Source organism: Sus scrofa, chromosome 2 (assembly GCF_054392235.1).
Source record: "Sus scrofa isolate SSC_HxYL_T2T_F1_AM1 chromosome 2, Sscrofa_HxYL_maternal_Yorkshire_Landrace_v2.0, whole genome shotgun sequence".
NCBI classification, from domain to species: Eukaryota; Metazoa; Chordata; class Mammalia; order Artiodactyla; family Suidae; genus Sus; species Sus scrofa.
The window spans coordinates 119,703,096-119,730,217 of NC_139384.1; the positions used below are offsets into that span (position 1 = coordinate 119,703,096).

The following is a 27,122-nucleotide window of genomic DNA, read 5'->3' on the forward strand; positions in this document are numbered from 1 at the left end:
TATATACGGTGGAATATTCCTCAGCCATAAAAAGAACTAAATAATGCCATTTGAAGCAACATGGCTGGATCTAGAGATTATCATACTAAGTTTAGTAAGTCAGAGAAAACCATATATTAGGTCACTAAATATATGGAATCTAATAAAAATGTTACAAGAGAATTTATTCACAAAACAGAAACAGACTCAAAGATTTCAGAGCCAAACTTATGGTTACCATAGGGGAAATGTAGTGGGGAGGGATAAATTAGAAGTTTGGAATTAATATATATACACTACTATGCACAAAATAGATAAGTAACAAGGACGCACTATATAGTACAAGAAAATCTCCTCAATGCTGTGTAACTTATCTGGGAAAGGAATGAATATATGTATATGTATAAGTACTTTGTTGTACACCTGAAGCTAACACAACATTGTATATATAGTCAACTATACTCCAATAAAATTTAATTTAAAAACAGTAGAAACATTAAAGTGCAAATAAATCCCATTTTGATATAAAGTTTAAAAGACAGAAGGAATGCAGAATACATTTTTTTACCATCATTTAAATTGATACCTGTTCATCAAGATACCATTACCTCTACAAAAATTTTCTAGACTGTCTGATTTTTATTTTGTTTTGAGACATTTGCTGAATTAGTAATACAGTCCATCTAGATTTTAAATTGCAGTTAGATGAATACTCAAGAATTCCTAGGCAGGCTTCACAACCATTTATTTGACACTGAGAAAATCATTTAAGCTTTTAAAAGCTATTTTTTCCCATTGGTAAAATATGAAAGTTAAGAATGACAGTCAGTAACATTCCTATAAACTTTAAGATGTAATGTTTCTAGGTTTATGGCAATAGCACTCAAACTATGTTTTAGAAAGAGTTGATGATCTATACTGTCTTTGTAACATTCTTCTCTAGCTCAAGAATATTACCTTTTGAATAACTTGTAATGGGGTCAATCTGTGCATCCATCTAAGCTCTTACACTTTTCCAGAGTTTCAATTTGAATAACATTTTCAGGATAATGAGTGCCATGTGTTCTGTAATCAACAGGTAATAAAGTACTTGTTTTATTTGTTCCCAAATATGGATTTTAAAAATGAACCACAAACATAAAAATATTTACATAATTTGTCCTCATAGGTGGGACTATGACACCCATTCATAATTTCTTTGCATATTTAAAAAAACTCATTAAATCTCTAAAAGTATAATGAAATGGATATAGTGATATTGCTGTTATACATTGCAATGATGAAAAAAATAGCAACAACATCACACCAACGTGGTATCACTTATCAAAAAATGATGCTTTCTCAAGGTACAGGTTCCCCAGCCACACTCAAAAGGCATTCTGATTTTTCCTTTTGAAAAGTGTTTGTTTCTCTTTTGGGGTGCTTGGCTAATTATGCCAAATGTTATATGTCGATCTTATCTAAGTGAATAGAACAAATGTATATCAAATAGAAGTCTCTTATTGATTGTATACACAGAATTCAATGGCTAACAAATATGACCTAACTTGGGGAAAGAGAAGAGAATCGAAATGCTTCTGACACTAAGCCTCAATTTTCACAATGAATTGAAACAATCTGGTTTTCATTAGATATGGAGTTCTCAAGTGTTTGAGAGGTTTTGTTTTTGTTTTCGTTTTTTTTTTTACTATTTAGAGACTATTTGATGCCCTCCATTTGTACATTCTAGATATTTAATGACCATTCATAGAAAATAGAATTTTTAAAGAAATGCTGCCCCAAACTGGTTTGAGATTGAAATGTTAAAAAACTTAATCCTTTTCTGGAGTTATTTTTTTGCTATATACAGGATTAGGAGATTTTTAGAGTTTCTGGAAGCAATAGGGATGGAAGTTTTTGTGTTTATTAAATCTAAGTTAAAAGCTCCCACACTTGATTCCTCAGCTGGCATTTCTAAACTAGAGCATTTATGTTTGTTAAAAATTGATTTTTAGCGTGGCCAAAAAGTTGATTTATTTTTGTTTGTACTCAACCAGTCTTATGAAAAGGAATGAATATGAAGTGGTTTTGTGAAATTCATGTAGCGCATTCACTATTTTTTTGGCAGCTGTGATTTTTCTGGTTATTTGAATATGACTTAGTGATCCCATTTGATTGTGATCTGAGGTCCTTAAATCTCCTCAGGTTGAGGTAGAAAATATATCAGGACTCATTAAGAAGTCATCTGTACACTGTATCGATTTTTATAAATTGCTTCCCAAATTATATCGAGCAATGTGACATATAAATGTCACTGAGATAGGTTATATTGGGATAAAATTAATACATTTTGCTAGTGGTTATTTTTTATTTTTTGGCCACTCCCACAGCATGTGGAACCCATACCACAGCAGTGACCTGAGCTGATGCAGTGACAACACTAAATCCTTAACCTGCTGCACCACAAGAGAATGGTAGTTCTTGTCATAGTGATTCTCTTATACTGTGCCATGAATAATTGTTCCTTGGTAAATTATTTAAAATATAAATTTTTATATTTATTCTTATTGAAGGTATATGTTAAATAAATTGTGCTCATTGTTATAGATGTCACTCTTGGTGCATAACAAACTGTGATACTTCTCAGGTCAATATTACCCACCCAGAACCATTGCTAAAGAATCTGACCTGTGAATGTAATGAAATTCTACCGCCTTGGTTTGACTGGTTGGGAAATACGGAAATAGTGGTTAAGAAGGGTAGCAAAAGTTGAAAGATGTCATAGTATAGAATTAGAACCTCAAGAGATGAGCACAAGCCAAAGTTCTGAGGAGGCAGAACTGTGAACAAACAAAAGTACAAGAAAAGAAAGGATAGCAGATCTGTCTTTAGTTGTATGAATAGCAATAGATAGCCCAGTTAAGGTAATGCCAGAGTACTGGAGTAAAGATTCTGCAATGTTACATAGTTTTTATCCTCTGGGCACCACACCGTCCTGGGTTTCTGCAGCCATGTATGTGTCTTCACAGCAAACTTCTTGTTATGTAAGATAACTCAAATTTGTCTCTGTTTCTTAATATATAATGAGAATTTTTTTTTCTAGCAGCAGAAGCAATTTTTTTAAGTGTAATACTTTTTAGCTCCCTGATATTTTAAAGCAAATGAAGTCCTGTACACTTGAGGCAATGATAGGGAGTTAATGTGACTGTCATGCTGTTCCTTTTGTTCTCCTAGTTCCCCATTGTCACCGCTAAGACGGTTCTATAGATTCTAGTCCCCTCTTCCTACAGTTTAAACTTTACTAATCTGAAGTAAGATGCAGGTAAACAGGTTATTTACCCTATTTTTTTGTTGTTTCTTGTTTTTTATTTTGTTTTGTTTATCATAAATAAGTGGTAAAGGAACAGGGAGACCTAGGCACATTCAGGCATTTATTTCTCTTAGGTTTAAATCATTATGATTCTTGGGCTATGAGACTTCTTGAACTACTCTAATTCCTTCCATGATCTCAAAAAATCATGAAGTTGTCTTCAGCTATAAACTTGGCATCTCCAGCCTAAACTGCTTCCCTGAACTCTGGACTCCTCTGTCCAATTGCCTATCAACGATGCCCTTTGTGTGGCTAGTAGGCATCTCATTTAAGCACTAGGAATATGAAGTCATTACATAAAGCAATTGCAAGAGAAACTATGTTCAAGCTGCCAGTAATGTTAGATTTGGTAATTTGATTAAAGCAAAGCATCATCAGACATTACATTAAATTAATATTAATTTTAATTTATCACTTTTATAGCTTTGATCATAATTCATCTTTTATTAAAAATTTTTTATTATGCTTTTACAATGTTTTGTCACACACATATATATGTGTGTATATATATATATATATAGATTCTTTTTTCCTCATATTATCCTCCATCATATTTCATTACAACTGATTGGATAGAGTTACCTGTACTATACAGCAGGATCTCATTGCTTATCCACTCCAATGCAATAGTTTGCATTTGCCAACTTCAAAATTCCAGTCCATCCCACTTCCTCCCCCTCCCTCTTGGAAATAACAAGTCTGTTCCTCATGAACATGAATTTGTTTCTTTTCTGTAGATAGGTTCATTTGTGCCATATATTGCATTCCACATATAAGTGATATCGTATGGTATTTGTCTTTCTCTTTCTGACTTACTTCACGTGGTATGATAATCTCTAGTTCCATCCATATTGCTGCAAATAACATTATTTTGTTGTTTTTATGATTGAGTAGTATTCCATTGTATGTATATACCACATCTTCTTAATCCATTCATCTGTCAATGGATATTTAGGTTGTTTCCATGTCTTGGCTATTGTGCATAGTGCTTCAGTGAACATAGGGGTGCATGTATCTTTTTGAATGAAAGTTTTGTCTGGATAGATGGTCAGGAGTGTGATTGCTGGGTCATATGGTAGTCCTATGTATAGTTTTCTGAGGTACCTCCATACTGCTTTCCAATAGTGGTTGTATCAATTTACATTCCCACCAGCAGTGTGGGAAGTTCCCTTTTCTCCACACCATTTCCAGCAATTGTTATTTGTAGACTTATTAATGTTAGCCTTTCTGACCAGTTTGAAGTGGTACCTCATAGCAGTTTTGATTTGCATTTATCTAATAATTGGTGATATTGAGCATTTTGTCACATGCCTGTTGGTCATCTGTATGTCTTCCTTGGAAAAATGTCTATTCAGGTCTTCTGTCCAATTTTCAACTGGACTGTGTTTTTTTTTGTGGTTGAGTTGTATGTGTTGTTAATATAGTTTGGAGACAAAGCCCTAGTCCTGTGCATTGTTTGCAACAATTTTCTCCTATTCCATAAATTGTTTTTTTTTTTTTTTAATGGTTTCCTTTGCTGTGAAGAAGCCTGAAGGTTTTATTAGGTCCCATGGGTTTATTTTTGTTTTTATTTCTGTAGCCTTGGGAGATTGACATAAGAAAACATTTGCATGGTTGATATCAGAGAATGTTCTAGAAGTTTTATGAGGTCTTATCTTATGTTTAAGTCTTTAAGCCATTTGAGTTTATTTTGGTGTATGGCTTGAAGGTGTTCTCTAGTTTCACTGATTTACATGCAGCTGTCTGGTTTTCCCAGCAACAGTTGCTGAAAAGACTGTCTTTTTCCCATTTTATCTTCTTGCCTCCTTTGTCGAAGATTAACTGACCATGGGTATCTGGATTTATTTCTGGGATCTCTCTTCTGTTTCCTTGGTCTGTTTGTCTGTTTTGGTACCAGTAACATGCTGTCTTGATTACTGTAGCTTTGTAATATTGTCTGAAGTTTGGAAGAGTTATGCCTTCTGCATTTTTTTTTTTCCCATCAGGATTGCTTTGGCAATTCTGTCTTTTGTGGTTCCATATAAATTTTTGGATTGTTCTAGTTCTGTGAAAAATGTCATGGGTAATTTGATAGGAATTGCATTAAATCTGTAGATTGCTTTCGGTAGTATGGCCATTTTTACAGTATTAGTTACTCCAGTGCAGGGTAGGGAATATCTTTCCATTTTTTGAATCTTCTTTCATTTCTTTGATTAGTGTTTTATAGTTCTCAGCATATAAGTCTTTCATGTCCTTGGTCAAGTTTATTCCTAGGTATTTAATTTTTGGGGGTGTGGCTTGAAGGGTATTGTATTTTTGTATTCCTTTTCTAATATTTCATTGTTAGTATACAGAAATGCAACTGGATTCTGAATGTGAATCTTGTATCCAGCTACTTTGCTGAATTCATTGATAAGTTCGAGTAGTTCTGGGGTGGAGTCCTAAGGGGTTTCTGTATATATTATCATGTCATCCGAATATAGAGTGATAATTGTACCTCTTCTCTTCCAGTTTGGATACCTTTTTTTTTTCTCTTTTGTTTTATTGTTGTGGCTAGGACTTCAGTACTAGTTGAATAAAAGTGGCGACAGTGGGCATCCTTGTCTTGTTCCACATTTTAGTGGGAAGGCTTTCAGCTTTTCTCTGTTGAGTATTATATTGGCTGTGGGTTTGTCATTAATGGCTTTGATTTTGTTAAGATATGTTCCCTCTATACCCACTTTGGTAAGAGTTTTTATCATGAATGGACTTTGCAGGTGCTTTTTCTGCATCTATTGAAGGATCATGTGGTTTTGGACTTTTTTTGCAGGTGCTTTTTCTGCATCTATTGAAGGATCATGTGGTTTTGGACTTTTCTTTGGTTAGTGTGCTCTATGACATTGAGTATTTTGCATATGTTGAACCATTCTTGTGAAATTGAGATGAATCCCACTTGGTTGTGTTGTATGATCCTTTTTATATGTTGTTGTATTCACTTGGGTAAAATTTTGTTGAGAACTTCTGCATATATTCATCAAAGACATTGGCCTAGAATTTTTTTTTTTTTTTTTTGGTAGTAGCTTTGGTTTTGCTATTAGAGTGATGGTGGCTTCATACAATGTTTTTGGGAGTTTTTCTTCAATGTTTTGGAAAACTTTAAGAAGAATGGGTATGAGTTGTTTGTATGTTTGGTAGAGTTTGTCTATGAAGCCATCTGGTCCTAGACTTTTGTTTGTAGGGAGTATTTTTATTACATATTCTATTTCATTTCTAGTGTTTGGTCTGTTCACTTGATCTGTTTCTTCTAGATTCAGTTTTTGCAGATTGTATGTCTCTAGAAAGTTGTCAGTTTCTGCTAGATTGTCAGATTTGTTGGCCTATAATTGTTTATAATATTCTCTAGTGGTTTTTTGGGTATTTTTGCAGTATTCATTGATGTTTATCTTTTTTCATTTCTTATTTTATTTATTTGAGTTTTTTTTCTCTTGGTGAGTCTGGCCAGAGGCTTGTCAATTTTGTTTATCCTTTCACAGAAGCAGCTCTCGGTTTGATTGATTTTTTTCTTTTCTTTCTTTTTTTTTTTTTTTTTGAATCTCTATTTTTGTTGCTTTCCTCTCTGATCTTTATGATTTCCTTCCTTCTGCTGATGTAGGTTTTGTTTGTTCTTCTTTTTCTAATTCTTTTAGTTGGTAGGTTAGGTTGTTGATTTGCCGTTTTTCTTCTTTTCTAAGGAAGACCTGTATTTCTATGAACCTCCGTTTAAGAACTGCTTTTGCGGCATCCCGTAGATTTTGAATGGTTGTGTCTTCATTACTGTTTGTCTCTAGGTATTTTTTAATTTCACTTTTGATTTCTTCTGGACCCATTGTTTTTTTTAGTAGCATGTTGTTTAGTCTCCATGTAGTCAGTTTTTTTCTCATTTTATTTCCTGTGGTTGATTTTTAATTTCATGCCATTATGCTCAGAGAAGATGCTTGAAATAAATTAAATTCGTTGTTAGTTTTGTGCCACAGTATGTGGTCAGTCCTTGAGAATGTTTCATGTGCACTTGAAAAGAATGTGTATTCTGATTTTTTTGGATGTAATGTCCTGAAAATATCAATTAAGACTAACTTTTCTATTGTATCATTTAGGGTATCTGTTGCCTTATTGATTTTCTGTCTAGAGCATCTGTGCATTGATGTGAGTAGGTTATTAAAATCTTATACTATTATTGTATTCCCATCAATTTCTCCTTTTATGTCTGTTAGTATTTGTTGTATCTATTTAGGTGCTCCTGAATTATAGGGATAGATATTGATGAGAGTAATATCCTCTTCTTGAATCTATCCTTTTATTGTTAAATAGTATCCTTCTTTGTCTTTCTTTATGGCCTTTGTTTTAAAGTCTATTCTGACCGATAGGGGTATTGCAGCTCCTACTTTCCTGCCTTTTCCATTTGCATGAAGTAACTTTTGCCATTCCCTTACTTTCAGTTTATATTTGTCCTTTGCCCTAAGGTGAATCTCTTGTGGGCAGCTTATTGAAAAGGTCTTGTTTTTTAATTCAGTTTGCCACTCTATGTCTTTTTATTGGAGCATTCTGTCCATTGACATTTAAGGTCATTATTGATAAGTATGTATTTATTGCCATTTTCAACCTTGTTTTCCATTTAATTCTATATTTGTCCTTCCTTTCTTCCCTCCCTCCCTCCCTCCTTTCTTCCCTCCCTCCCTCCCTCCTTTCTTCCCTCCTTCCCTCCTTTCTTTCTTTCTTTCTTTCTTTCTTATTTCCTAATTTCTTTCTTTCTTTTTTGGATGATTGAATGTTTTCCTTTTATTTTATGCTTGTGGACTATTCTTTTTAGTTTTTGTGAATGTATTATTTGGTTTTGATTTGTGGTTGCCCTGTTTTTCAAGTGTGTTAACCCCTTCCTATATCTGCTTGCTTTAGCCTGATAGTCATATAGGCTCAAACACATTCTTAAAAAAAAAAGAGTCTATGTTTTCTTACTTTCCTTCCACACATTGTATGATTTTGATGTTCTTTTTTAACATCTTCATGTTTATCCTTTTGCTACTCCTTATGTTTATCATCATTTTTACTTTTTTTTTTCCTTTCAGATCTGTGTACTGGCTTATATAGATGATTACTTTCTAATTGCAATTAGCTCCATCATGTATCTTCTTACTTATTTCCTATTTAGAAGAGACCTTTAGGATTATTTTTAAAATTGGTTTAGTATTGCTGCAACCCTTTAGGTTTTGTGTGTTGGAGAAATTCTTTATTTCTCCTTCTATTTTTTTCCAACTTTTTATTTTATAATGATTTTTATTTTTCCATTATAGCTATTTTTCAGTGTCTTTTAAAACTGCACCCACAAAAATCAAATACCTGGGAATAAACCTTATCAAGGAGGTGAAAGACTTATACGCTGAAAACTATAAAACATCAATCAAGGAAATTAAAGAAGATTCGAAGAAATGGAAAGATACTCCATACTCCTGGCTTGGAAAAATTAATATTATAAAAATGGTCATACTACCTAAAGCATACTACCTAAAGCAATCTACAGATTCAATGCAATCCCTATCAAATTACCCATGACATTTTTCACAGAACTAGAAGAAATAATAAATTTATATGGAACCACAAAAGACCCAGAATTGCCAAAGCAATCCTGAGGAACAAAAACCAAGCAGGAGGCATAACTCTACCAGACTTCATGCAATATTACAAAGCCACAGTCATCAAGACAGTGTGGTACTGGTACCAAAACAGACATATAGACAAATGGAACAGAAAAGAGAACCCAGAAATAAATCCAGACACCTTTGGTCAATTAATTTTTGACAAAGGAGGCAAGAATATAGAATGGGAAAAAGACAGTCTTTTCAGTAAGTGTTGCTGGGAAAACTGGACGGCTGCATGTAAATCAATGAACCTGGAACCCACCCTCACACCATGCACAAAAATAAACTCAAATGACTTAAAACTTAATGCAAGGCAAGACACCATCAAACTCCTAGAAGAGAACATAGGCAAAATATTTCTCCTTCTATTTTGAGTGACATTCTTTCTGGGTAGAGTACTTTAGGCTGCATTTTTTTTTTTCCTTTTAGAACTTTGAATATATCTTGCCACTATCTTCTGGCCTGTAGTGTTTCCATAGAGAAATCAGCTGATAGCCTTACGGGTGTTTCCTCATAATTGTCTTTGTTTTTCTCTTATTGCCTTTAGAATCCTCTCCTTATCTTTAATTTTTGCAATTTTTATATGTCTTGGTGTGGGGCTGTTTGGGTTCAGCTTGTTTGGTGCCCTCCATTCCTGTATCTTGATAGCTGTTTCCTTTATATTTGGAAAGTTTTCAGCTATCATTTCTTCAAATATATTTTCAATTTGCTTTTCTTTTTCTTTTCTTTTCGGAATCCCTATTATGTGTAGTTTTGCCCCCTTTTTATTATCTCATACATCTCTTATATTACTTTCATGGTGTTTGTTTGTTTGTTTGTTTGTTTGTTTTTGTTTTATGTCTGCTGTCCTGAATAGGTGATTTCCATTATTCTGTCTTCCAATTCACTTATTCATTACTTTGCATTATTCATTCTGCTCTTCAGTGCCTTTAACTGAGCTTGTGTCTCTGCAAATGATTTTTCTAATATTTCTTGGCTTCTCCTTATATAGTTCCTTTCTAAAGTAATTTGCATTACTGTTCATATATGTTCTTAATTCCTTCATATTTTCTCTTAATTCCTTCATTATTTTCACTGTATCCTTTTTGAACTCAGTGTCTGTTAGACTGCAGAGGTCTGTTTCATTGTTTTTTTCTTCAGGAGAATTCTATTCTTTTAACTAGGAATGGTTCCTGAGCCTATTCATTTTGTTTTTATTTTTCTTATTCTGTGTGTTTAAGGTACACAACTATCTATAATAGTCATGGAGGGCTATTTACTTGTGAGAGCGCCCCTGGGTATTTTATGAGGGCTTAATTTTTTTTTTTTTTTTTGTATGAGCACTGCTGTTGGTTTGGATGCTTGCTCTCTCTTTCTTCAGTATATGTAAGCTGTTATACACATGCTAGTATGTGGCCTCCATGTACTTCCAGGGAGATGGAGGCTTGGACAGGTCTAATGCCCAGTGCCAGTTTGCTGGCCCTTAACAGGGGTGAGGACCTGTGGGAAGATGGCACAGGCTGCTCCTGGTAGCAGGGTCCTTGGAAGTGGCAGTGGCCCTATAGGTAGTGTCCAGAGCCTTTGGCAGTGGCAACAGCAGGGCATATGCATTCCCAGGTTAGTGAGAGCAATAGTGGGGGGTGGTCGGTTGCAGTGCCCTCCTCTGCACTGACCCCTAAGGTGTTTGGGGCCACAGGTGGTTCCTGTTCATGGTCCCCCTAGTGGTGGTGGGCTGTGCCCACCTCTGGAGTCTGAGATGGCTGTGGTGGTTTACCCCTGCCACCTGTAACCCACACAAGAGGCGCCCTGCCACCTGTAGCCTGTGCAAGACACTGTCCTGTTGCCCTTAACCCTCACAAGAGACACCTGGCTGCCCCACTGCCAGACCCTGTGTAAGAGGAGCCCACACATGTGCAGATATCCCCACATAAAAATATCCTTTATGTACCCACATAAAAATATCCTTATGGTGGTCTGCCCGTCCTCCTCTGGACCTCCTTATCTGTCGTGCCTTGATTCTGTGGATCCAGGTCTCCTCCTAGGTTCTCTCAGCTCTGACATTCCACTTCCCAGTCCATGGTCCACCACTCCCTAGCCCCTTAGTTTTTTCTCCACCCAGCCAACCCTAGTCCTCTCCCTGGAACTGACCACCAGAGCCTGAGTCATATTAGCACCCAGCCCCTGCCTGAACATCTCAGGCTGTGGTTTCCAGGGTGGTAGTATTGATGTTTTCTGCAGCTCTCTCTCTCTGCTTTGCCCTCCTCAGTCTAGCTGCTGCACTCTTCTCTGAGGCTTTGAGGTCCCTCCATCTTGGCTGTTCTCCCTGTCAGTTGGCTTCTCAGGGTGTGGGTTCCTTTCCTCTTTCACAGCTCTCTCTCAGGATTTCTGGTCCCATTCTGATTCCTTTTCTTTTTCCATCTCTCTCTTTTTTTTCCCCTTTTGTTGTACCCAGTTATGTGGAGGGTTTCTTTCCGTTTTTGAAGGTTTAAGGCCTTCTGCCAGCTTTGAGTAGATTTTTTGTGTGAATCTTTCTACATGTAGATGGTTTTTATGATGTGTTTGTCAGAGAAGGTGAGCATCACATATTACTCCTCTGCCATCTTGATCCCACCCCCATTTTTGATAATTATATTTAGGTAAAGAGTTTATATCTGCATTTATGTTTCAGACATTTAAATTGCCATAAGCTCATATGAAATTATTACTGTTAATATATAGTGCTTTCTGTTCCTTCATTTTATTTTTTTTCTCTTTAGGGCCTCACCAGTGGCATATTGAAGTTCCCAGGCTAGGGGTTGAATCTGAGCTTGCAGCTGAGCCCTATGCTACAGCCATGGCAACACCAGATCTGAGCCACATCTGTGATCTACTCTGCATCTTGCACCAATGCTGGATCCTTAACCTGTTGGGCCAGAGTTGGAACTCTCTGTTCCTTAAAAATAAAAAGTGTCTGTGAGAATTACTGACTGACACAGTTCTTACATGCCAATAATACTAAGTTGTTCACAGAGTGGTCTTTTATCTATTAGATCCTAATAGCAAAACTTTCTTTTTTTTAATCTTACTTTTGGAAGAGGAGCTATATGTTTTCACTAAATAAAGCAGGATAAATTTATGAGAGTTTTTTTAATGTGTAAAAGTAGAGAAGCACTATTAAATCTGAATACAAGGTTATATCTTATATTCACTTTATTTTTTACTTTTACCATGTCTTTGAAAGTAAAATTCATGATTATAGTGTTTGTTGGGAGTCATTTAGTAATATGAATAAAGAGTTAAAAGGTTAATTTTTTAATTTATTTTTTAAATTACTCTATGAATTTTATTACATTTATAGTTGCACAGTGATCATCATGACCCAATTTTATAGCATTTCCGACCCAAACCCCCAGCCCATCCCTCCACCCCTCAACCTGTCTCCTTTGGAAACCATAAATTTTTCAAAGTCTGTGAATCAGTATCTGTTAGGCAAAAAAGTTCATTATGTCCTTTTTTTAGATTCCACATGTAAGGATAGCATATGATGATGGTGTCTCACTGTTTGACTAACTTCACTTAGCGTGATAATTTCTAGGTCTATCCATGTTGCTGCAAATGCTGTTATTTCTTTCCTTTTAATGGCTGAGTAATATTCCATTGTGTATATGTACCACATCTTTATCCACTCCTCTGTTAATGGGCATTTAGGTTGTTTCCATGTCTTGGATGTTGTATATAGTGCTGCAGTGAACATCAGAGTATGTATATCTTTTTGAGTCATATTTTTCTCTGGATAAATGCACAACATTGGTGATGCAAAAATCCTCAACAAAATACTAGCAAGCCAAATCCAACAATACATTTAAAAGGATTGTGCATTATGATCAAGTGGGATTTATCCCAGGGATGCAAAGATTCTTCAATATCCACAAATCAATCAGTGTGATACACCACATTAACAAACTGAAGAATGAAAACCATATGATCCTCTCAATAGATGCAGAAAAAGCCTTTGGAAAAATCCAACACCCATTTCTTATACAAATCCTTCAGAAAGTGGGCTCAGAGGGAACTTATCTCAACATAATAAAGGCCATATATGACAAATCCACAGCTAACATCATTCACAGTGTTGAAAACTGAAAGAATTCCCACTGAGATCGGGAACAAGACAAGGATATCCCCTCTCATTGCTACCATTCAACATAGTTGTGAAAGTCCTAGGCATGGCAATCAGAGAAGTAAAAGAAATAAACGGAATCCAAATTGGAAAGGAAAAAGTAAAACTATCAGTATTTTCAGATGACGTGGTGCTATACATAGAAAATCCTAAAGACACTACCAGAAAACTGTTAGAGCTCATCAATGAATTTGGCAAAGTTGTAGGATCCAAAATTAATGTACAGAAATTGACTGCATTTCTATATACTAACAATGAAAGATAAAAAAGAGAAATTAGGGTAACAATCCCATTTACCATCACATCAATAAGAATAAAATACTTAGGAATAAACCTACCTAAAGAGACAAAGACCTATACTCTGAAAACTATAAGATGCTATTGAAATAAATCAAAGATGATACAAACACGATGGAAAGACATATACTGCTCTTGGATTGGAAGAATCAGTATTATCAAAACGAGTATACTACCCAAGGCAATCTACAGATTCAGTGCAATCCCTATCAAAGTACCAAGGACATGTTTAACAGAACTAGAACAAAATATCCTAAAGTTTATTTGGAAGCACAAAATACCCAGAATAGCCGAAGATAACCTGAAAAAGAAAAATGCAGCTGGAGGAATCAGGCTCCCTGATTTCAGACTATAGTTCAAAGCTGTAGACCTCAAAACTGTATGATACTGGCGCAAAGACAGAAATATAGATCAGTGGTACAGGGTAGAGAGCCTAGAATTAAACCCACGCAACTACAGCCCACTAATCTATGACAATGGAGAAAAGACAATCCCCTCGATAAGTGGTGCTGGGCAAACTGGACAGCCACATGTGAAAGAATGAAATTAGAACACTCCCTAACACCATACGCAAAAATGAACTCAAAGTGGATTAAAGACCCAAATATAAGACCAGACACTTTAAAACTCTTAGAGGAAAACATAAGCCAAACACTCTCTGACATAAACGACAGCAACATCTTCTCAGATCCATATCTTAGAGTAATGGTGATAAAAACAAAAATAAACAAATGGGACTTAATTAAACTTAAACGTTTCTGCACAGCAAAGGAAACCCTAAACAAAACGAAAAGACAACCCACAGAATGGGAGAAAATATTTGCAAATGAAGCGACTGGCAAGGGATTAATCTCCAAAATTTATAAACACCTTCTGCAGCTCAACACCAAAAAAAAAAAAAAAGACCCCATCAAAAAATGGGCAGAAGATCTAAACAGACAATTCTCCAAAGAAGACATACAGATGGCCAAAAAACACTTGAAACGATGTTCAACAACACTAATTATTAGAGAAATGCAAATCATAACCACTGTCAAGTACCACCTTACACCAGCCAAAATGGACATCATCAAAAAGTCTACAAATGATAAATACTGGAGAGGGTGTGGAGAAAAAAGAACCTTATTACACTGTTGGTGGGAATGTAAATTGATGCAACTGCTGTGGAAAACCATATGGAGATTCCTCAGAAAACTAAAAAAGGTTAATTTTTGAAGTATATTCACATGCCACAGTTTCCAAATATGCTGATTTGCTGAAGGTATTTGGTTTAAGTTGTAGCTGGATTTTCTTTTAGGAGGGCAGGCTTTTGTTGGTATCGAGTCATATTAGTTTACTTTTCTTGCCACATCCCCCTCATTAATTATTGTGTTATAGCAAAAGGATGGTGTTTAATTGTAAATGGATAAAGCTGAAATTGGAGTAGAGAGAATCCAAGGAAATTATAAAATAAAGTAAAATTTCTTTGATGATAGTGATAAAAAATAAAACTTTTCCTTGCCACTAGTATTAGCTTTATCACTAGCAATGTTATTAAAATAATCCCTAGAATTAAACTCAGAAGTGATTCAACTGTTGCATTTTATGTTAGTGTAGTAATGTTGCTTATGAATATTTCTTAAGCAGCAATTGTATACAAGATGCTGCTTGCAAATAGCACCTTGTACATAAATTTTACCTGGACAAAAGTCTTCAAGGTCAATTTTATTACCTTTTATGTGCAGACTATGAAATAGAGGTGCCATGTAGTTAAGTAATGTGACCTAGGTAAGACAATGCATAGTGGACTTAGATTTTAATATCAGATTTGTCTGGCTTTCAAATTCATAATGTTGCCATTACATCTCTAACAAAAATGAGAAGGTTGTTTATGGAACACCATGAATTTAGTAAACTCTAAGAGCTCTGTTCTTATAAACTAGTTCTAAAGGTAATTAAGGCTTTATCAATATTTAGAGCACTGTTTACATTTTAACTGTCCAAGATAATTAAAGAGAACAACACACTTTTATCGGTAATTTCTAGAGTATCAAAAATGAAACAAATAGTTGAATTATTTTTTAGTTTCACTCTCTTTAGAGAATATACTAAAAAAAAACTATAGTGACCGAAATATACCTGACTTTCATCTTGAGATGGTTGTCTTTCAGGATCCTTAAATATGTATTCAGTTTTCTTACAATATGTAGAAAAATATACTAGTTACTTGTTTCTAACATCATTAGTGTTAGTATTTTTATTAGTTTCCAAAATTAGAGACTCTTTTGGTAATAATATTGAGAGCTATTGGACTTCTTCATTGCTTGAATGCTGTAGCACTTGATCCCATTAGGACATGGTTACTGATATCAGAAGATAATTCCAGTATTCATTTTTGGGACCCCTGTTAACTCTGCAATTATCACGAAAAAGACAGTGCCATGTGTTTCATGAATGGTTAAGTCTAAATTAGACAACACAGTAGTTCCTCCTGACAACCTTTTACCACTGGCAGTGGTCAAATTTAGTACAGGTTTATTACAACTAGTCCTTATTCTTGGTAAAACAAAAAATTTTTTTGTACTCACATATGCATTTTTTGGTAATATGTTTATAATTTAGACTGTCTTCATTTCTCTTTTGAAAGCATATATATTCTCTTTCCACTAAGTAATATAGAACTATCTTGCATTAAGTAAAATAAAGGATAATTTAGTTATTTAAATCTATGAGGCCAAGAAAAAATTATGACTAGGGAAGTAATTTATTGTGTATATTTGTGAAATTTATCATTGTCTTGCCATGTAGCAATATTATGTTTCAAAAAATTGCCTAAAATGGGATTGCTTTCTTTGGAATATTACTTGCTAGATGTTTGAAAAATGTGAAAAAGCAAACCACAAAATGTGTATATATTTAAAAGTTCATCTTTACAGCTAAGAAGAAATAGTGGCTTTTGATTTAGGCATTCATTCCACACAGCAGTGGATGGTTGTTATTGTACAACACCAAACATTCTGGTGTGAGATTTGCTGTAATAACATAAACCAACAGGTTTAAACCTTAGAAGTGACCTTTTAAAGAGCAGGCATTCAATTTTGACAAAAATGATCAACAGCAGGCTTGAGGGTAAAATGTAAAAATTTTAAATCCTACAATTAGGCAGCTTATTTAAAAACACAGAATGAAAGGCACAGATGGTTCATATTAACAAAAGCAAATAAAAAAGACTAAAAACAGGACTATAAAATCAGCAATGGTAAGAGATGAACTATTTTAACAGACTTGCTCTAAAATATCTATCTCTTTATCAATCAGCAATTATTGGCAGTTGAAGGTAAATTACAGTTTAAGTCTGTTTTGATGAAATTTACCTACCGATAAAGGTGATAGAACTTACATAAGTTGTATAAATCTATTTGCAAGTGAAATTTCATTGTATAAAATTATTTGTATGTAAGTATAAGTTTTGAATAAGATTTTTTAAATTTCATGCATGAAGAGATAAAAATTGTTATGTTTCTGTATGATCCAAGAGCTGTACTTCTCTCAATCTCTATTGTTGAATTATATAAAACTAAAGTAAGAAAAATTGATAGTTCTTTCCAAGAGTAATTGCAGCATTCAAATGATTAGACTTATAATCAGATAACATTTATGAATCATCTACAGTGTCTGCATGATGCTTCATAAATGTTATGTTGGAGTGAGAAGATGGTGGTTCAAATGGGGCAATGTTCATAAGAAATAATAATAGTTATTGTTCTTATGAATATAGTATTTTGAGGTAAGAAATGTGACCTAATTAGAGAGACAGGGAGGAATGAGAATGAATATTTGTGTTCCATAAACTATAACTATTCAAAATATTTTTATTCCCTTTTCCACCCTTTCTTCTTGAGCTTATTTCTCCTTTCTCCTTTTCTTTTCTTTCAATTTTTCTTTTTTTCTTATATTTCCAAGATACTTACGTGTTGAACCCAAAGTGGTTTGAGTGGAGGAAGTATATGGTTGAATTGCCTATGGGGCAACATTTTAATTTTTCTTCTCTATCGGCATCAATTCTTGACTTAATTCTTAGTCACAGTGGATTCACTTCATACTCATATATTGGAAGGGAAATTTGATTCTTTTGCTAATATTTGATTCTTTTGCTTAGAATCATTGACTCATAATTTGAGGGCCTGAGCAAGGGAAAAGAAGAGACTTCCTCAAATTCCAACTAACTGTAAATTTTGTTTTTCTGAATGCCCTAGGCAATTGACTATTGTCCTTTATAGATACTTTCTGTGTTAGCATGTGAAGCTGTCAATAGGCAGCTAATCTATTTGATCTCTTAAATAAAGTGAATGGTTTCAAGGACACCTGTTTATATGGAACACTATTCTATATCAAATTGCTTTTATTGGGTTATTTCATAGATTGAAAAACTGAGTAGGATAGAAAGTTTAGTGACTTTCCAGCACAGCCCAGCAAGTCACTGTCAAGATAATGCAGACTTCTGAAACTGGATATAAAGCTTAACAATCAGACAATTGTGTATGTGCAATTTCTGCCAGGCCTCTTATGGGCTTCATTATATTTTCTGTGGTTGCTTGTTTCTTTGAGCTGGCCTCACTTCAAAAGCACCAGCTCTTAGAAGCAGTAACCCAGTAGTGGCACCATTGGCAGTATCTGGCTCATCATTGACCTGGAGACCCTGGCTCTACAAAGCAACCCATCCACAGACATGCTTGTGATTGACCCACAAAATGTGCTCACTCTGTGAGGGGCAATTTTATCTGATTGAATGACTTGAATGGTCCAGAGGTAGTAATATGTACAGAGATATATATGCCATATTTTTCTTTTTCAAAACTGAACTCCGCTTGTCAGGAAAAAATTTTTTTTTTTTTTCATTTGCAAGATTTCTCTCTCTGTCTCAGACTTCCCCACATTTGCTCTCTGCTACATTAGCACTGAATGATCTGTAAATGGGATAATGTATAGCACCAGGAGGATAAGATGTTCAAGGGGGACAAGGTGGGGAGGACTATCCTTTTCACATTTGATCTTCTAATGACTTGTTCAGTCTTCCAGGTAACTGATGCCATCATCAATGCTAACTCTTTAGATAGTGTACCATTCCAGCTGCTAGTACTTTTTCATACCTACTGTTCCATTCAATGCCAGTGTGACAGGGCAGTGTTAGCAGAATTTTTCTAACCTCAGGTATGAAAGCAAAGCAAAACAGTTTCTTATAAGTGAATCAGAGCCATTTCCTATCTCCCTTTTGAAAGAAATTTTATCCTTTTTTTCTCAGACAAACGAGGGTGAAATAACGCAGGCTTATTGTGGGAAAAGAGATGAATCAAAGAATTTCATTATGTTTCAATCAATACAAAATACTTTGGCATATGTTTTCCACTGGGAGGGTGGAGCTGAGGTTGTCATAGAGTAATTAGGGGCTGGTGTACTGAGCATTGTGTATACCCTTCAACCAAATACCACAGATAGTTAAGCCTTTTTGTGTGTGTCTGTGGCAGGGATCCTCCTTCCTGCCGGTCATAGAGAAGTGTCTACAGCTGTTTTCTGCAGATGTCTCCCAGCAGGGACTCCCTTATACTGACTGCTTTCTCTTGTTGCCTGCTTCCTTTTTTTATTCCCATATCTATCCATTTCCTTCCAGCGAACTTTTTGCTGCTATTCTGTCTCTCATACCTGCCTCCTAGTTCCCTTGACTCGGACTTTGTCCCTTCTTATTCTTTTCACGTGTAATCTAGCAAGAAGACCACCTGTTCTTTTCCAAATCTCTTGTCAAAACTCACTTTTTGGAAATGTTTTCAGTATGTTACCATAATAAGTGCATGTTTAAAAATTAACAGTTGAGTAGCAAAGAAGAAAAATATACACGAACAAATAATAAAAATAGTGCCTTATCTGTAGTTTAAATTGTCCAGTAAAAGTGAACTATATGAAACATTTAATGCATTCATTTATTTAATACATTTTTACAGGCTAAAAGGCCCTCAATCTAGATTTGGGAAGAAATTTGCCTGACCTGTAATTAAACAGTGTGTGGAGGAGATGGATTAAGATGGTGGAGTAGAAGGACTGGAGTTCAGCTTATCATGAAAGCAACAAAATTACAGCCAACTTCTTAATAACCATTAACGAAATAGACTCAAAACTACCAATAAAGATATCCTACATGAAAAGACAGTAGGAGACCACATTGAGATGGTAGAAGGGGTGATTGTGCGATGTAAGTAACCATACCTGTCAGGTGGGCAGCCCATAGACTGGGAAGTAACTATATTGCAGAATCTCACCTAAAGGGATGAGAATTCTGAGCCCCATGTCAGGTTCCCACACCTGGGGGTCTGGCACTGGGAGGAGGATCCCCTGGAGTATTTGGCATTGAGGGCCAGTGGTGTTTGTTCACAGGAGCTGCACAAGACTGGGAGAAATGGAGACTCCATGCTTGAAAGGTATGCACAGGCTTTCATGTGCACTAGGTTCCAGGGAAAAGCAGAGACTCCATAGGACTCTGGGTCAGACCTGCCTGTGGATCTTGGAGGATTTCCTGGGAAAATAGGGTAACTGTGGCTCATTGTGGGGTAAGGACATTAGAGGCAAATGTCTCAGGAATAATCAGTGTGAACACCCTGGAGGTGGCCATTTTGGAAACATCTGGCCCCATCCATCAAGGCTGAGAAGCCCCAGGCCAAACAGCAAACAGGGTGGGAACATAGCCCCATCAGGAAATAGGTTACCTAGAGACTCCTTGGCACCCAGCTGTCTCTAATCACACCCAAAGACAAAGCCCTACCCACCAGAAGAATAAGAATCAGCTCCACTTACCAGTGGGCTGGCACCAGTCCCTTCCATCAGGAAGCCTACAGCAAGACCCCATACCAACTTCAGCCTCAAGGGAGTGTACATCAGAAGCAAGAGAGGCTACAACCCTAATGCCTACAAAAAGGAGACAAAACAAAAAATCTATACAAAATGAAAAGTCAGAGAATTGTGACTCAGAAAAAGTAACAAGGAAAAAAACCCCAGAAAATAGCTAAGTGATCTGGAGATTACCATCCTCCATGAAAAAGACTTTAAACTAATGAGAGGAAAGATCTTGGAAATAAGCTGGAGGGAAAGACTGATAAATTACAAGAAACATTGAACAAAGAAATAGAAGATTTAAAGGTTAAGCAAGCAGAGATACAAAGTACAATAACTGAAATGAAAAGTTCAGTAGAAGGAGCTAACAGCAGAATATAGGAAGCAGAAGAACGAATAAGTGTGGTAGAAGGCAGATGGTGGAAATCACTAACCTGGAACAGAAAAGAGAAAAAAGATTGAAAACAAATAAAGGTAGTCTAAAAGAACTCTGGGACATCTTTAAACACACCAACCTCTGTATATAGGGGTGCCAGAAGGAGGAGAGAGAGAGAGAGAGAGGACCAGAGAAAAGATTTGAAGATATAATATCTAGAAACTTCTCCAACATGGGAAAGGAATCACTCATTCAAATCCAGGGGGCACAACAAATACCATATAAAATAAACCCAAGCGAAAAAACTCTGAGACGCATATTAATCAGATTGACCAAAATTAAAGACAAAGAGAAAAAATTGAAAGCAGCTAGGGAAAAGAAACAAATAACATACAAGGGAACCCTGGTAATGGTATCAGCTGATTTTCAGGGGCAAGCCTGCAGGCTAGAAAGAAGTGGCACAATATACTTAAAGTGATGAAAGGGAAAAAACCTCCAACCAAGATTATACTACCCAGCAAGGAGCTCATTCAGATTTGAAGGAGAACTTGAAAGCTTTACAGACAAGCAAAAGCTAAGAAAGGCTGAGACAACAAATACTAAGGAGATGTCTCTAGGGGGAAAAGAAAAGATCATAACTAGAAACAAAAATACCGCAAATGACAAGGGTCACGGATAAAGGTATACACATAGTAAAGGTAGGAAGTCATCCAGACACAAATAAGCTACCAAAACCAAAAATCATAAGACAAGGGTACAGATGCAGGATACTGGAGATGCATTTGCAATTAAGAGACCAACAACTTAAAACAATCTTTTATATAGATAGACTCCTATATCAAAACTTCATGGTAACTGCAAACTAAAAATCTATAGTAGATACACACAAATAAGAAAAAGCAATGCAAACACAACACTAAAGATAGTTATCAAACCACAGAGAAGAGAATAAGAGAAGGGAGGGGGAAAGACCAACAAAAACAAATCCAAAACAACAAAATGGCAATAGGAACATAATATCAATAATTACTTGGAATGTAAATGGACTAAATGCACCAACCAAGACATAGACTGGCTGAATGGATATAGAAACAGGACCCATATATTTGCTGTCTTCAAGAGACCCACTTCAGTTCTAGGGACACATACAAACAACGTGAGAGGATGGAAGGAAATATTCTATGCAAATAGAAATCAAAAGTAAGCTGGAGTAGCAATAGTCATATTAGGCAAAATAGACCTTAAAATAAAGAATAAGAGACAAGTACATTACATAATGATCAGAGGATCAGTCTAAGAAGAAGATACAACAGTTGTCAATATATATGCACCCTACATGGGATCACCTCAATATATAAGGCAACTTCTAACAGCCTTAAAAGGAGAAATTGACAACACAATAATAGCTGGGGACTTATAGCAATGGACCGATCATCCAGATGGATAATCAACAAGGAAACATAGGCCTTAAATAATGCATTAGACCAGATGAACTTAATAGATATTTATAGAATATTCCATCCCTAAACAGCAAAGTACACATTCTTCTCAAGTGTGCATGGAATATTCTCTAGGATACATCACATTCTGGGCCACAAATAAAGCCTTGGTAAATTTAAGAAAATCAAAATCATATCGAGCATCTTTCCAACCATGCTGCCAAAAGACTAGAAATCAACAAGGAAAAAAACTGCAGAAAACACAAACATGTGGAGACTAAACAACATGGATCACTGAAGAAATGAAAGAGGAAATTAAATAATACCTTGAAGTAAATGATGACAGAGACACAACAATAGAAAACCTATGGGATACAGCAAAAGCAGTTCTAAGAGGGAAGTTTATAGCAATACAACCTACCTCAGGAAGTAAGAAAAGTCTCAAACAACCTAACTTTACACCTAAAGCAACTAGAGGAAGAAGAACAGACAAAACCAAAGTTAGCAGAAGTAAAGAAATCATAAAAATCAGAGCAAAGAAAATCATAGCTGGTTCTTTGAAAAGATCAACAAAATTGATAAACCCTTAGCCAGACTCATCAAGAAAAAAGAGGAATCAAGTCAGTAAAATTAGAAATGAAAAAGATATTCCAATGGACATCACAGAAACATAAAGGATCTTAAGAGACTGCTACAAGCAACTGTATGCCAATAAAACAGGCCACTTAGAAAGAAGGGAAGAAAAATTCTTAGAAAAGTATAATCTTCCAAGACTAAACCAGGACTAAATAGAAAAGATGAACAGGCCAATCGCAAGTACTAAAATTGAAACCGTGATCAAAAAACTTCCAAGAAACAAAAATCCAGGATCAGGTGGCTTCACAGTTGAATTCTATGAAAAATTTAGGGACGAGTTAACACCTTTCTTTCTGAAACTATTCCAAAAATTTTCAGAGGAAGGAATATTCCACATTCTTTCTATGAGGTCACCATCACCCTGCTATCAAAACCAGACAAAGGTACCACAAGAAAAGAAAATTAGAAGTCAACATCATTGATAAACATAGATGCAAAAATCCTCACTAAAATACTAACAAACCAAATCTAGCAATACATTAAAAGGATCACACACCATGATCAAGTGGGATTTATCCCAGGGATTCAAGGATTTTTCCGTATCTGCAAATTAATCAGTGTGATATAAAACATTAACAAACTGAAGACTAAAAACCACATGATTCGCTCAATAGATGCAAAAAAAGCTTTTGACAAAGTCCAATACCCATTTCTGCTAAAAACTCTTCAGAAAATGGGCATAGAGGAAACCTACCTCAACATAATAAAGACCATATATGACAAACCCACAGCTAACATCTTCTCAACAGTGAAAAACTGAAAGAATTCCCACAAAGGTCAGGAACAAGACAAGGATGTCCACTCTCACCACTACTATTTAACATAGTTTTGGAAGTCCTAGCCATGCCAATCAGAGAAGAAAAATAAAAGGAATCCAAATTGTAAAGAAGTAAAACTATCACTGTTTGCAGATGACATGATACCATACCTAGAAAATCCTAAAACCACTACCAGAAAACTTTTAGAATTTGTTGTAGGACACAAAATTAATGCACAGAATTCAACTGCATTTCTACATATTACAAATGTAAGATCAGAAAGAGAAATCAGGGAAACAATCTCATTTACCATTGCATCAAAAAAAAAAAAAACCCTAGAAATAAACCTTCCTGAAGATACAAAAGACCTATAATCTGAAAACTATAGGACACTGATGAAAGAAATCAAAGATGACACAAGCCGATGGAAAGATATACCATGCTTTTGGATTTGAAGAATAATCTTGTCAAAATATCTATACTACTCAAGGCAATCTACAGATTCAATGCCATCACTATAAAATCACCAATGGTATTTTTCACTGAACTAGAACAAAATATTTTAAAGTTTGTTTGGAAGCATAAAAGACCCATAATAGAAAAAACAATGCTAAGAAAGAAAAATAGGGCTGGAGTAATCAGGCTCCCTGACTTCAGACTAAAAGCTACATTCATTGCAACAGTATGGTACTGGCACAAAAACAGAAATATATCAGTGGAACAAGATAGAAAGCCCATAAATAAACCCATGCACCTATGGTCAACTAATCTATGGTGAAAGAGGCAAGAATATACAATGGAGAAGACAGTCCCTTCATTCAATAAGTGGTGCTGGTAAGCAGGTAAACATAGATGAATACAGCACACCTATCTTCTATTCCATTGTGGATTTCCTTCTGTAGTGGGGTATTTTGCTATTAAATTAAGTTTCAATTTCTTTAGTTATACTTTTCTACAGTATTTAAGTAGCAAAGATGGACTTTCTCTATGCCTCAGGGTATAGTTGATTCAGAGAGAACAAAGAATCACAGTTTTGGCCTTTGAACAATTAATTTGACCTTTGTAAGTGCAGAAGTCTTTTAAAACCATGGCTTTGCATTGCAAGTACTAGTAGCTGGAGAGGAAAACAATTCAAAAGCTTGGATTTAAGTATCATGTGTCAAATCCTGGAGAACCTGGAGTGAGGGTTTAGGCCATAGAGAGGGTGAGGAAAAAAAATAAGATGCCATTGGAGTAGTTTCCCGCAAAACAGCAAGGTGATAAAAATAAAAATCTTTCTGGACTAGAAAAGGAGAAAGAGATAGGAAAAGGAGAACAAAAAGAGTACAGACAGTATAGTGGCTCTATTCCCTGAAATTTGGGGTTGAAACTAGAGAGTGGGGTGACAGAAACTCCCCCAAGTATTCAGTAACTCTTACTGGTGACTCTGGAAGTTGAGAAGAAAATAACTTTGCTGGTTACCCTTCATCAAACAGGTCAGCTGCAGTTAGGTAGAAAGTCAGCCAAGTGGTTCTAGCTAAAGATAACTAGCTATCTTGTGATGGAAGAAATAAGAGAAATTCTCAAGACTGTAACTGTAGAACTTAAAAGTTACGAGTTGAGATTCCATGAGCCTAAAGGGTTACTCTAGTTTGATGCAAAGGGATTCCACAGTTGAACAAAGTTTGCAGTCTGGGCATCTATAGCTGAGGGTCAGATGAAGGGTGCTGCTAAATCCCAGAGGACCACAAAATCAGTAAAAGCCCTACAAGGGCCTAGGTCTTCAGAGGCAGAACTCCATGAACCTGCAGAGCAACATCTATGTTGTCAATGCCTGCAAGATAGACCTCAAATACAACCAAGACTGCAGAGGATGGAGGTGCAACCATAGACAGGACAGTCCTGACTCTAGGACAGTATCTCAGAGGTATGCCTACATTGCTATAAACAATATTTAAGGCTGTGCTTTTTAAGGGCTTGTTAAATCTGTTCATTGTAATGGAGTTCTTCAGAGTGTCATGAATACTACTATCTCAGATCTCTAAGCTATTTTATTGCAGAGCAGATTTTCCTATTTTGAAGTTCTATTTTTAAAGTTTTGGACCAGCTTGCACAATACTCAAAATGTAACTAAGTATCAATTCTGTTTGAAACAATAAATAGACCTTCCAAATGCCATTCAAAAAAAAAAAAAAAAAGTGGTGCTGCAAAAACTGGACAGCTACATGTTAAAGAAATTAGAACATTCTTTAACACCATACACAAAAATAAACTCAAAATGGACTAAAGATCTAAATATAAGACCAGATACTATGAAACTCTTAGAGGAAAACAAGGCTGAACATTCTCTGACATAAACTATAGCAATATCTTCTCAGATTCACTTCCTAGCGTAATGATAATAGAAACAAAAATAAACAAATGGAACCTATTTAAACTGAAAAGTTTTGCACAGCAAAGGAAGCCCTAAACAAAATGAAAAGACAACTCACACAATAGGAGAAAATACTTGCAAATGAAGCAATTGACACGGGATTAATCTCCAGAATATATAAATACCTCCTTCATCTCAATACCAAAAAAAAAAAAAAAAATTAAAAAATTTAAAAAATGGGCAGAAGATCTAAACAGACAGTTCTCCAAAGAAGACATATACATAACCAAAAAGCACGTGAAAAGATTTTCAACATCACTAATTATTAAAAAAAATACCACCTGTGAAGTACCACTTTACACCAGCCAGAATAGCCATCATCAAAATATCTGCAAACAATAAATGATGTAGAAGGTGTGGAGAAAAGGGAACTCTTTTACAGTGTTGGTGGGAATGTAAACAGTATGGAGCTTCCTCAAAAACCTAAAAATAGAGCCACCATATGATCCAGCAATCCCACTCCTGGGCATCTAAGGGGAGAAAATCCAATTAGAAAAGATACATGCACTGAAGTGTTCATTGCAGCACTATTTATAATAACCAAGACATAGTAGCAACTTAGATGTCCATTGACAGAGGAGTGGATAAAGAAGATGGACATATATACAGTAGAATATTACTCAGCCATGAAAATGAATGAAATAATGGCATTTTCAGCAACATAGATGGACCTAGAAATTATCATGCTAAGTGAAGTTAATCAGACAGTGAAACACAAACAGCATATGCTATCACTTAAACGTGGAAATCTAAAATTAAAAGGATACAATGATCTTTTTTGCAGAACTGAAACAGACTCACAGACTTTAAAAAATTTATGGTTACCAAAGAAGACAGTTTGGGAGTTTGGCTTGGAAATGTTCTAAAATTAGGTTGTGATGATGGCTGCACAATTGTAAATATAATAAAATTCATTGAATTAAAAAAAAAAGCAAACAGTATGTAGAAAAGTAAATTAAGAACAAACTCAGAATTTAGCCCATCAATATTTAAGCTGTATTTTGTTCTACTGATATAAGTACCATTAGACACACTACTATTATACTAGGGAGGATAGAAAGTCTAATAAAAACTGCCGGCCCAAATAAGGCACCTTGTCAACAGTTAGATTTTTTAAAGTTTTGCGCAGTGATAATGTATATGGTATTTTAAATTTGTCTAAATACTCTCTTTCTCCTGTAGATTTTTCTATAAAACTTCTTGTTTTTGGAGTTCCCATCATGACTCAGTGGTAACGAACCTATTATAT

At 35.4% G+C, this 27,122-nt stretch overlaps 1 protein-coding gene across 4 annotated transcripts in view; it reads left to right on the forward strand.

Moving 5' to 3' along the window:
* The window catches only part of MACIR (macrophage immunometabolism regulator), a 790,687-nt gene that overhangs the window by 454,834 nt on the left and 308,731 nt on the right, over positions 1-27,122 (forward strand). For 2 of the 4 annotated variants that reach the window (XR_014838459.1, XR_014838460.1), the window contains one exon: positions 8,614-11,896. The exons of the other annotated variants lie outside the window; for them this stretch is intronic. The gene's annotated coding sequence lies outside the window, so the exon portion shown is untranslated. Of the gene's footprint in view, positions 1-8,613; positions 11,897-27,122 lie in introns of those variants that run through there. 4 annotated transcript variants of the gene reach the window in all.